This window comes from Hippocampus zosterae, chromosome 1 (assembly GCF_025434085.1).
Source record: "Hippocampus zosterae strain Florida chromosome 1, ASM2543408v3, whole genome shotgun sequence".
NCBI lineage: Eukaryota > Metazoa > Chordata > Actinopteri > Syngnathiformes > Syngnathidae > Hippocampus > Hippocampus zosterae.
In genome coordinates, this window is record NC_067451.1 from 18,831,223 (window position 1) to 18,839,726 (window position 8,504).

An 8,504-nucleotide genomic window follows, 5' to 3' on the forward strand; every position below is an offset into this window, starting at 1 on the left:
TCTTAACCTAACTCTGGAGAGCCTGTGTTCGAATGTCCCCATATTGCTGTTCCACAGAACTGAACAGTGTTAACTTTCTATAGTGTGGTATATTCATCCCGAACTCTCCCGTGAGCAATGTTCAATGATAATTAATATTTATTCATTTCTTAACTGGTCAAAATGAAGAATGCTGAATATTTTGACACCGTAATGTTATGTTGCAGACACCGAGTGACCTGACTGAACCCTCTGGAGACCATGAATGGAATGATAGATACACTTCATCCTTACAACAGGTTACTACTTCTTGTCATGATATACTAGGTTTGAGTTTTCAGCTTTCTTTGACAAACACAGGAGAAGTTATAAGTCAGAAACATAGACTCTCCATAATTTCAGTCGTCATGTCCTCATATTTCTTCAGACCTGAAAAACCTGAGTGTGTTTCAGGTGACATGACTTTTGTCTTAACCTAACTCTGGAGAGCCTGTGTTCGAATGTCCCCATATTGCTGTTCCACAGAACTGAACAGTGTTAACTTTCTATAGTGTGGTATATTCATCCCGAACTCTCCCGTGAGCAATGTTCAATGATAATTAATATTTATTCATTTCTTAACTGGTCAAAATGAAAAATGCTGAGTATTTTGACACCGTAATGTTATGTTGCAGACACCAAGTGACCTGACTGAACCCTCTGGAGAACAAGAATGGAGTGAGAGATCCACTTCATCCTCACAACAGGTTACTACTTCTTATCATGATATACTAGGTTTGAGTTTTCAGCTTTCTTTGACAAACACAGGAGAAGTTATAAATCACAAACATGGACTCTCCATGATTTCAGTCGTCATGTCCTCATATTTCTTGAGACCTGAAAAACCTGAGTGTGTTTCAGGTGACATGACTTTTGTCTTAACCTAACTCTGGAGAGCCTGTGTTCGAATGTCCCCATATTGCTGTTCCACAGAACTGAACAGTGTTAACTTTCTATAGTGTGGTATATTCATCCCAAACTCTCCCGTGAGCAATGTTCAATGATAATTAATATTTATTCATTTCTTAAATGGTCAGAATGAAGAATGCTGAATATTTTGACACCGTAATGTTATGTTGCAGACACCAAGTGACCTGACTGAACCCTCTGGAGACCATGAATGGAGTGAGAGATCCACTTCATTCTTACAACAGGTTACTACTTCTTATCATGATATACTAGGTTTGAGTTTTCAGCTTTCTTTGACAAACACAGGAGAAGTTATAAGTCAGAAACATAGACTCTCTATAATTTCAGTCGTCATGTCCTCATATTTCTTCAGACCTGAAAAACCTGAGTGTGTTTCAGGTGACATGACTTTTGTCTTAACCTAACTCTGGAGAGCCTGTGTTCGAATGTCCCCATATTGCTGTTCCACAGAACTGAACAGTGTTAACTTTCTATAGTGTGGTATATTCATCCCGAACTCTCCCGTGAGCAATGTTCAATGATAATTAATATTTATTCATTTCTTAACTGGTCAAAATGAAGAATGCTGAATATTTTGACACCGTAATGTTATGTTGCAGACACCGAGTGACCTGACTGAACCCTCTGGAGACCATGAATGGAGTGAGAGATCCACTTCATTCTTACAACAGGTTACTACTTCTTATCATGATATACTAGGTTTGAGTTTTCAGCTTTCTTTGACAAACACAGGAGAAGTTATAAGTCAGAAACATAGACTCTCTATAATTTCAGTCGTCATGTCCTCATATTTCTTCAGACCTGAAAAACCTGAGTGTGTTTCAGGTGACATGACTTTTGTCTTAACCTAACTCTGGAGAGCCTGTGTTCGAATGTCCCCATATTGCTGTTCCACAGAACTGAACAGTGTTAACTTTCTATAGTGTGGTATATTCATCCCGAACTCTCCCGTGAGCAATGTTCAATGATAATTAATATTTATTCATTTCTTAACTGGTCAAAATGAAGAATGCTGAATATTTTGACACCGTAATGTTATGTTGCAGACACCGAGTGACCTGACTGAACCCTCTGGAGACCATGAATGGAATGATAGATACACTTCATCCTTACAACAGGTTACTACTTCTTGTCATGATATACTAGGTTTGAGTTTTCAGCTTTCTTTGACAAACACAGGAGAAGTTATAAATCAGAAACATGGACTCTCCATGATTTCAGTCGTCATGTCCTCATATTTCTTTAGACCTGAAAAACCTGAGTGTGTTTCAGGTGTCATGACTTTTGTCTTAACCTAACTCTGGAGAGGCTGTGTCTAAATGTCCCCATATTGCTGTTCCACAGAGAAGAACAGTGTTAACTTTCTATACTGTGGTACATTATTCCCAAACTCTCCTGTGAGCAATGTTCAATGATAATTAATATTTATTCATTTCTTAACTAGTCAGAATGAAGAATGCTGAATATTTTGACACCGTAATGTTATGTTGCAGACACCAAGGGACCTGACTGAACCCTCTGGAGACCATGAATGGAGTGAGAGATCCACTTCATCCTTTCAACAGGTTACTACTTATCATGATATACTAGGTTTGAGTTTTCAGCTTTCTTTGACAAACACAGGAGAAGTTCTAAATCAGAAACATAGACTCTCCATGATTTCAGTCGTCATGTCCTCATATTTCTTCAGACCTGAAAAACCTGAGTGTGTTTCAGGTGACATGACTTTTGTCTTAACCTAACTCTGGAGAGCCTGTGTTCGAATGTCCCCATATTGCTGTTCCACAGAACTGAACAGTGTTAACTTTCTATAGTGTGGTATATTCATCCCAAACTCTCCCGTGAGCAATGTTCAATGATAATTAATATGTATTCATTTCTTAACTGGTCAGAATGAAGAATGCTGAAACTTTTGACACCGTAATGTTGTTATGTTGCAGACATCAAGTGACAGGTACCTGACTGAACCCTCTGGAAACCAAGAATGGAGTGAGAGATCCACTTCATCCTTACAACAGGTTACTACTTCTTATCATGATATACTAGGTTTGAATTTTCAATGTTCTTTGACAAACACAGGAGAAGTTATAAATCAGAAACATGGACTCTCCAGGATTTCAGTCGTCATGTCCTCATATTTCTTTAGACCTGAAAAACCCGAGTGTGTTTCAGGTGACATGACTTTTGCCTTAACCTAACATCTGGAGAGCCTGTGTTCGAATGTCCCCATATTGCTGTACCACAGAACTGAACAGTGTTAACTTTCTATAGTGTGGTATATTCATCCCAAACTCTCCCGTGAGCAATGTTCAATGATAATTAATATTTATTCATTTCTTAACTGGTCAAAATGAAAAATGCTGAGTATTTTGACACCGTAATGTTATGTTGCAGACACCAAGTGACCTGACTGAACCCTCTGGAGAACAAGAATGGAGTGAGAGATCCACTTCATCCTTACAACAGGTTACTACTTCTTATCATGATATACTAGGTTTGAGTTTTCAGCTTTCTTTGACAAACACAGGAGAAGTTATAAATCAGAAACATGGACTCTCCATGATTTCAGTCGTCATGTCCTCATATTTCTTGAGACCTGAAAAACCTGAGTGTGTTTCAGGTGACATGACTTTTGTCTTAACCTAACTCTGGAGAGCCTGTGTTCGAATGTCCCCATATTGCTGTTCCACAGAACTGAACAGTGTTAACTTTCTATAGTGTGGTATATTCATCCCAAACTCTCCCGTGAGCAATGTTCAATGATAATTAATATTTATTCATTTCTTAACTGGTCAGAATGAAGAATGCTGAATATGTTGACACCGTAATGTTATGTTGCAGACACCAAGTGACCTGACTGAACCCTCTGGAGACCATGAATGGAGTGAGAGATCCACTTCATTCTTACAACAGGTTACTACTTCTTATCATGATATACTAGGTTTGAGTTTTCAGCTTTCTTTGACAAACACAGGAGAAGTTATAAGTCAGAAACATAGACTCTCCATAATTTCAGTCGTCATGTCCTCATATTTCTTCAGACCTGAAAAACCTGAGTGTGTTTCAGGTGACATGACTTTTGTCTTAACCTAACTCTGGAGAGCCTGTGTTCGAATGTCCCCATATTGCTGTTCCACAGAACTGAACAGTGTTAACTTTCTATAGTGTGGTATATTCATTCCCAAACTCTCCCGTGAGCAATGTTCAATGATAATTAATATTTATTCATTTCTTAACTGGTCAAAATGAAGAATGCTGAATATTTTGACACCGTAATGTTATGTTGCAGACACCAAGTGACCTGACTGAACCCTCTGGAGACCATGAATGGAATGATAGATACACTTCATCCTTACAACAGGTTACTACTTCTTGTCATGATATACTAGGTTTGAGTTTTCAGCTTTCTTTGACAAACACAGAAGAAGTTATAAATCAGAAACATGGACTCTCCATGATTTCAGTCGTCATGTCCTCATATTTCTTTAGACCTGAAAAACCGGAGTGTGTTTCAGGTGATATGATTTTTGTCTGGACTTAACTCTGGAGAGCCTGTGTTCGAATGTCCCCATATTGCTGTTCCACAGAGCTGAACAGTGTTAACTTTCTATAGTGTCTTGTATTAATCCCAAACCCTCCTGTGAGCGATGTTCAATGAATAACAATGTTTATTCATTTATTAACTAATCAGGATGAATAAATTTGAATATTTCTGACACTGCACTGTTGCTATGTTGCAGACACCAAGTGTTCCGATCCTGATGAAACCTTTTGAAGATCAAGAAAGGAGTGGAAGATCCACTTCTTCCTTACAACAGGTTACTACGTCTTATCATTATATACTAGGTTTGAGTTTTCAGCTTTCTTTGACAAACACAGGAGAAGTTATAAATCAGAAACATGGACTCTCCATGATTTCAGTCGTCATGTCCTCATATTTCTTCAGACCTGAAAAACCTGAGTGTGTTTCAGGTGACATGACTTTTGTCTTAACCTAACTCTGGAGAGCCTGTGTTCGAATGTCCCCATATTGCTGTTCCACAGAACTGAACAGTGTTAACTTTCTATAGTGTGGTATATTCATCCCAAACTCTCCCGTGAGCAATGTTCAATGATAATTAATGTTTATTCATTTCTTAACTGGTCAAAATGAAAAATGCTGAGTATTTTGACACCGTAATGTTATGTTGCAGACACCAAGTGACCTGACTGAACCCTCTGGAGAACAAGAATGGAGTGAGAGATCCACTTCATCCTCACAACAGGTTACTACTTCTTATCATGATATACTAGGTTTGAGTTTTCAGCTTTCTTTGACAAACACAGGAGAAGTTATAAATCAGAAACATGGACTCTCCATGATTTCAGTCGTCATGTCCTCATATTTCTTGAGACCTGAAAAACCTGAGTGTGTTTCAGGTGACATGACTTTTGTCTTAACCTAACTCTGGAGAGCCTGTGTTCGAATGTCCCCATATTGCTGTTCCACAGAACTGAACAGTGTTAACTTTCTATAGTGTGGTATATTCATCCCAAACTCTCCCGTGAGCAATGTTCAATGATAATTAATATTTATTCATTTCTTAACTGGTCAGAATGAAGAATGCTGAATATTTTGACACCGTAATGTTATGTTGCAGACACCAAGTGACCTGACTGAACCCTCTGGAGACCATGAATGGAGTGAGAGATCCACTTCATTCTTACAACAGGTTACTACTTCTTATCATGATATACTAGGTTTGAGTTTTCAGCTTTCTTTGACAAACACAGGAGAAGTTATAAGTCAGAAACATAGACTCTCTATAATTTCAGTCGTCATGTCCTCATATTTCTTCAGACCTGAAAAACCTGAGTGTGTTTCAGGTGACATGACTTTTGTCTTAACCTAACTCTGGAGAGCCTGTGTTCGAATGTCCCCATATTGCTGTTCCACAGAACTGAACAGTGTTAACTTTCTATAGTGTGGTATATTCATCCCGAACTCTCCCGTGAGCAATGTTTAATGATAATTAATATTTATTCATTTCTTAACTGGTCAAAATGAAGAATGCTGAATATTTTGACACCGTAATGTTATGTTGCAGACACCGAGTGACCTGACTGAACCCTCTGGAGACCATGAATGGAATGATAGATACACTTCATCCTTACAACAGGTTACTACTTCTTGTCATGATATACTAGGTTTGAGTTTTCAGCTTTCTTTGACAAACACAGAAGAAGTTATAAATCAGAAACATGGACTCTCCATGATTTCAGTCGTCATGTCCTCATATTTCTTTAGACCTGAAAAACCGGAGTGTGTTTCAGGTGATATGATTTTTGTCTGGACTTAACTCTGGAGAGCCTGTGTTCGAATGTCCCCATATTGCTGTTACACAGAGCTGAACAGTGTTAACTTTCTATAGTGTGGTATATTCATCCCAAACTCTCCCGTGAGCAATGTTCAATGATAATTAATGTTTATTCATTTCTTAACTGGTCAGAATGAAGAATGCTGAATATTTTGACACCGTAATGTTATGTTCCAGACACCAAGTGACCTGACTGAACCCTCTGGAGACCATGAATGGAATGAGAGATAAATTCTCAAAATTCTCAAATTTTCAAAATTCTCATTATTTCCTGGAATATCTTATTTTGATTATTTTATTTTTCCATTTTTAATAAATAATGCCTTCTTTTACAGGTGGGAATAAGAGACGCACGTGGACAGATTATGAAGTGAAGGCTGTTGAGCGACATATGTTTGATTTCATAACAAGCCATAAAGTTTCAGGTAAAACGAGCTGTGAGTCCTGTCTCCACGCAGAGCCAGCAGCTCTGAACGACAGAGGCTGGGTGTCCATCAAAAACTACATCCACAACAGGATATAACTGCATTAAAAAGGGAAATGAATGGCTAGTCCATTGAAATGCGAGCACGTCTGGGTACATTTCAGTTCAAGTTAACTAAAGCAATAGCAATGGTGCTTTTAGGGTGGGATGGTCAATTATGGATTTCATATTTGTTGTTGGATACTGTGTTTCACGTTTGTTGTTTCATGATCTTCAAGAGCAATTTGGAAAATCCTTGAAGATGTATGAACATGTAAATTATACTGTATATCAGGCATGTTCCGATCTGGGCCTGGAGAGCCACTGTCGTGCCTGTTTTCCAGCTCTCCCGGCTGCATCACACCTGTTTCAGATGATCAGTTCATCAGTCAGCTCTGATGCAGCATTAGAACATCCTGGGAGAGCTGGAAAACAAAAAGACAGCGGCCCTTGAGGACCGACCTTGGACACTCCTGCTGTATATAAACGTACGTACGATATACAAACTTCTCACAAAAGATAGGCTTATTAGGTTTGAGGTGATATTTTGGAAAAACCCTAAAACATTTGAATTCATCCTATTTCAAGAATTTCAATACTTTTTGAAAAGTTGCTTTTGTCTAACGGTAGCTAAAGAAGTTGCTACACACATGGCACAATATATGGCCAGATTCATTAAAAATTCTTCATCGCAGTATTCACATTTTGACATAATCTTCTTCAGTTCAAACAACCCTCATCTATTGCAGTGCTTTGTGTCATGGAGAGGAGGTGGCATGTTTTCTGTGTTCATAATTTCATATTGTCAGCAATTAAAAAATAAGAAAGTGGACTGACCACATATTTAACCGTCTCTTCTTCTTCACAGCTTATTTTACTATCTTGTATTATTAATGTGAATATTTGAGGGATGACGGGTATAACGACTGTTTGGCACATTCGCCTCACAGTTCAGCAATTGATATTTGAATGTTTGAATCTGGGCATCCTTCCTTTGTAGAGTTCTCCCCATGCCTGAGCATGACAATTGGACACATGTGCCTAACATATACTGTTGGTATGTAACATGAGTCAATTTAAAAATACACACTTTACTCTTAGCTGGTCTTCATAAGTCATATATACTTGAAAATGATGTGTATCCAGGGGGCTCAAAATTCACAAAAACATGAAATGGTAGTGTGTTTGAGGTGACTGTCTCCATAATACACAAAAACCTGTCAATGTCCTCATATGTAGTAGTTTTGTCATAAATCAAAAAAAAATTACGTCCTAGCCAAAATCTGAGTAGATGGCTGTCTTCCTGATTTTTTTTCATGGTTACCATATTTTTTTGGAGCCTGTAGGACCACGGGAAAGGCATGTACCCATATGTCGGGTGAACAAACGGACGTCCTGAAAATGCACCAAAACACGTATGTGTGTGTGTGTGTGTGTGTGTGTGTGTGTGTGTGTGTGTGTGTGTGTGTGTGTGTGTGTGTGTGTGTGTGTGTTTGTGTGTGTGTGTCACACACTTAAGTGGTATTGAGTGCAGTGAGGCTGTTGTATTCTGCATGACTGAGCAGGACAAGAACCGAGGAGGCCATCTTCCCTGGAGGCTTTGATGTGGAGGACTCAGCATCGACCGGCCAGAAGAAGTCCTTTGGTCAAACAGTTCCATTCAACATAATTTATATATATATATTATATATATAAAATCCTCATCTCACCCCTCAGGTGGTGTCCGTCCCTCATTC

The 8,504-nt window shown here is 38.5% G+C and overlaps 1 long non-coding RNA gene across 2 annotated transcripts; it reads left to right on the forward strand.

The window, feature by feature from the left end:
- The first annotated feature begins 4,234 nt into the window (after window positions 1-4,234).
- Window positions 4,235-6,739, forward strand: LOC127601483 (uncharacterized). Of its 2 annotated transcripts, none has more exons than XR_007962572.1 (3): window positions 4,235-4,309; window positions 4,689-4,766; window positions 6,483-6,739. It is a non-coding gene; the product is annotated as an uncharacterized LOC127601483 (long non-coding RNA). The 2 variants fall into 2 exon arrangements; XR_007962573.1 differs by lacking the exon at window positions 6,483-6,739 and adding an exon at window positions 5,142-5,213.
- The last annotated feature ends 1,765 nt before the right edge of the window (window positions 6,740-8,504 follow it).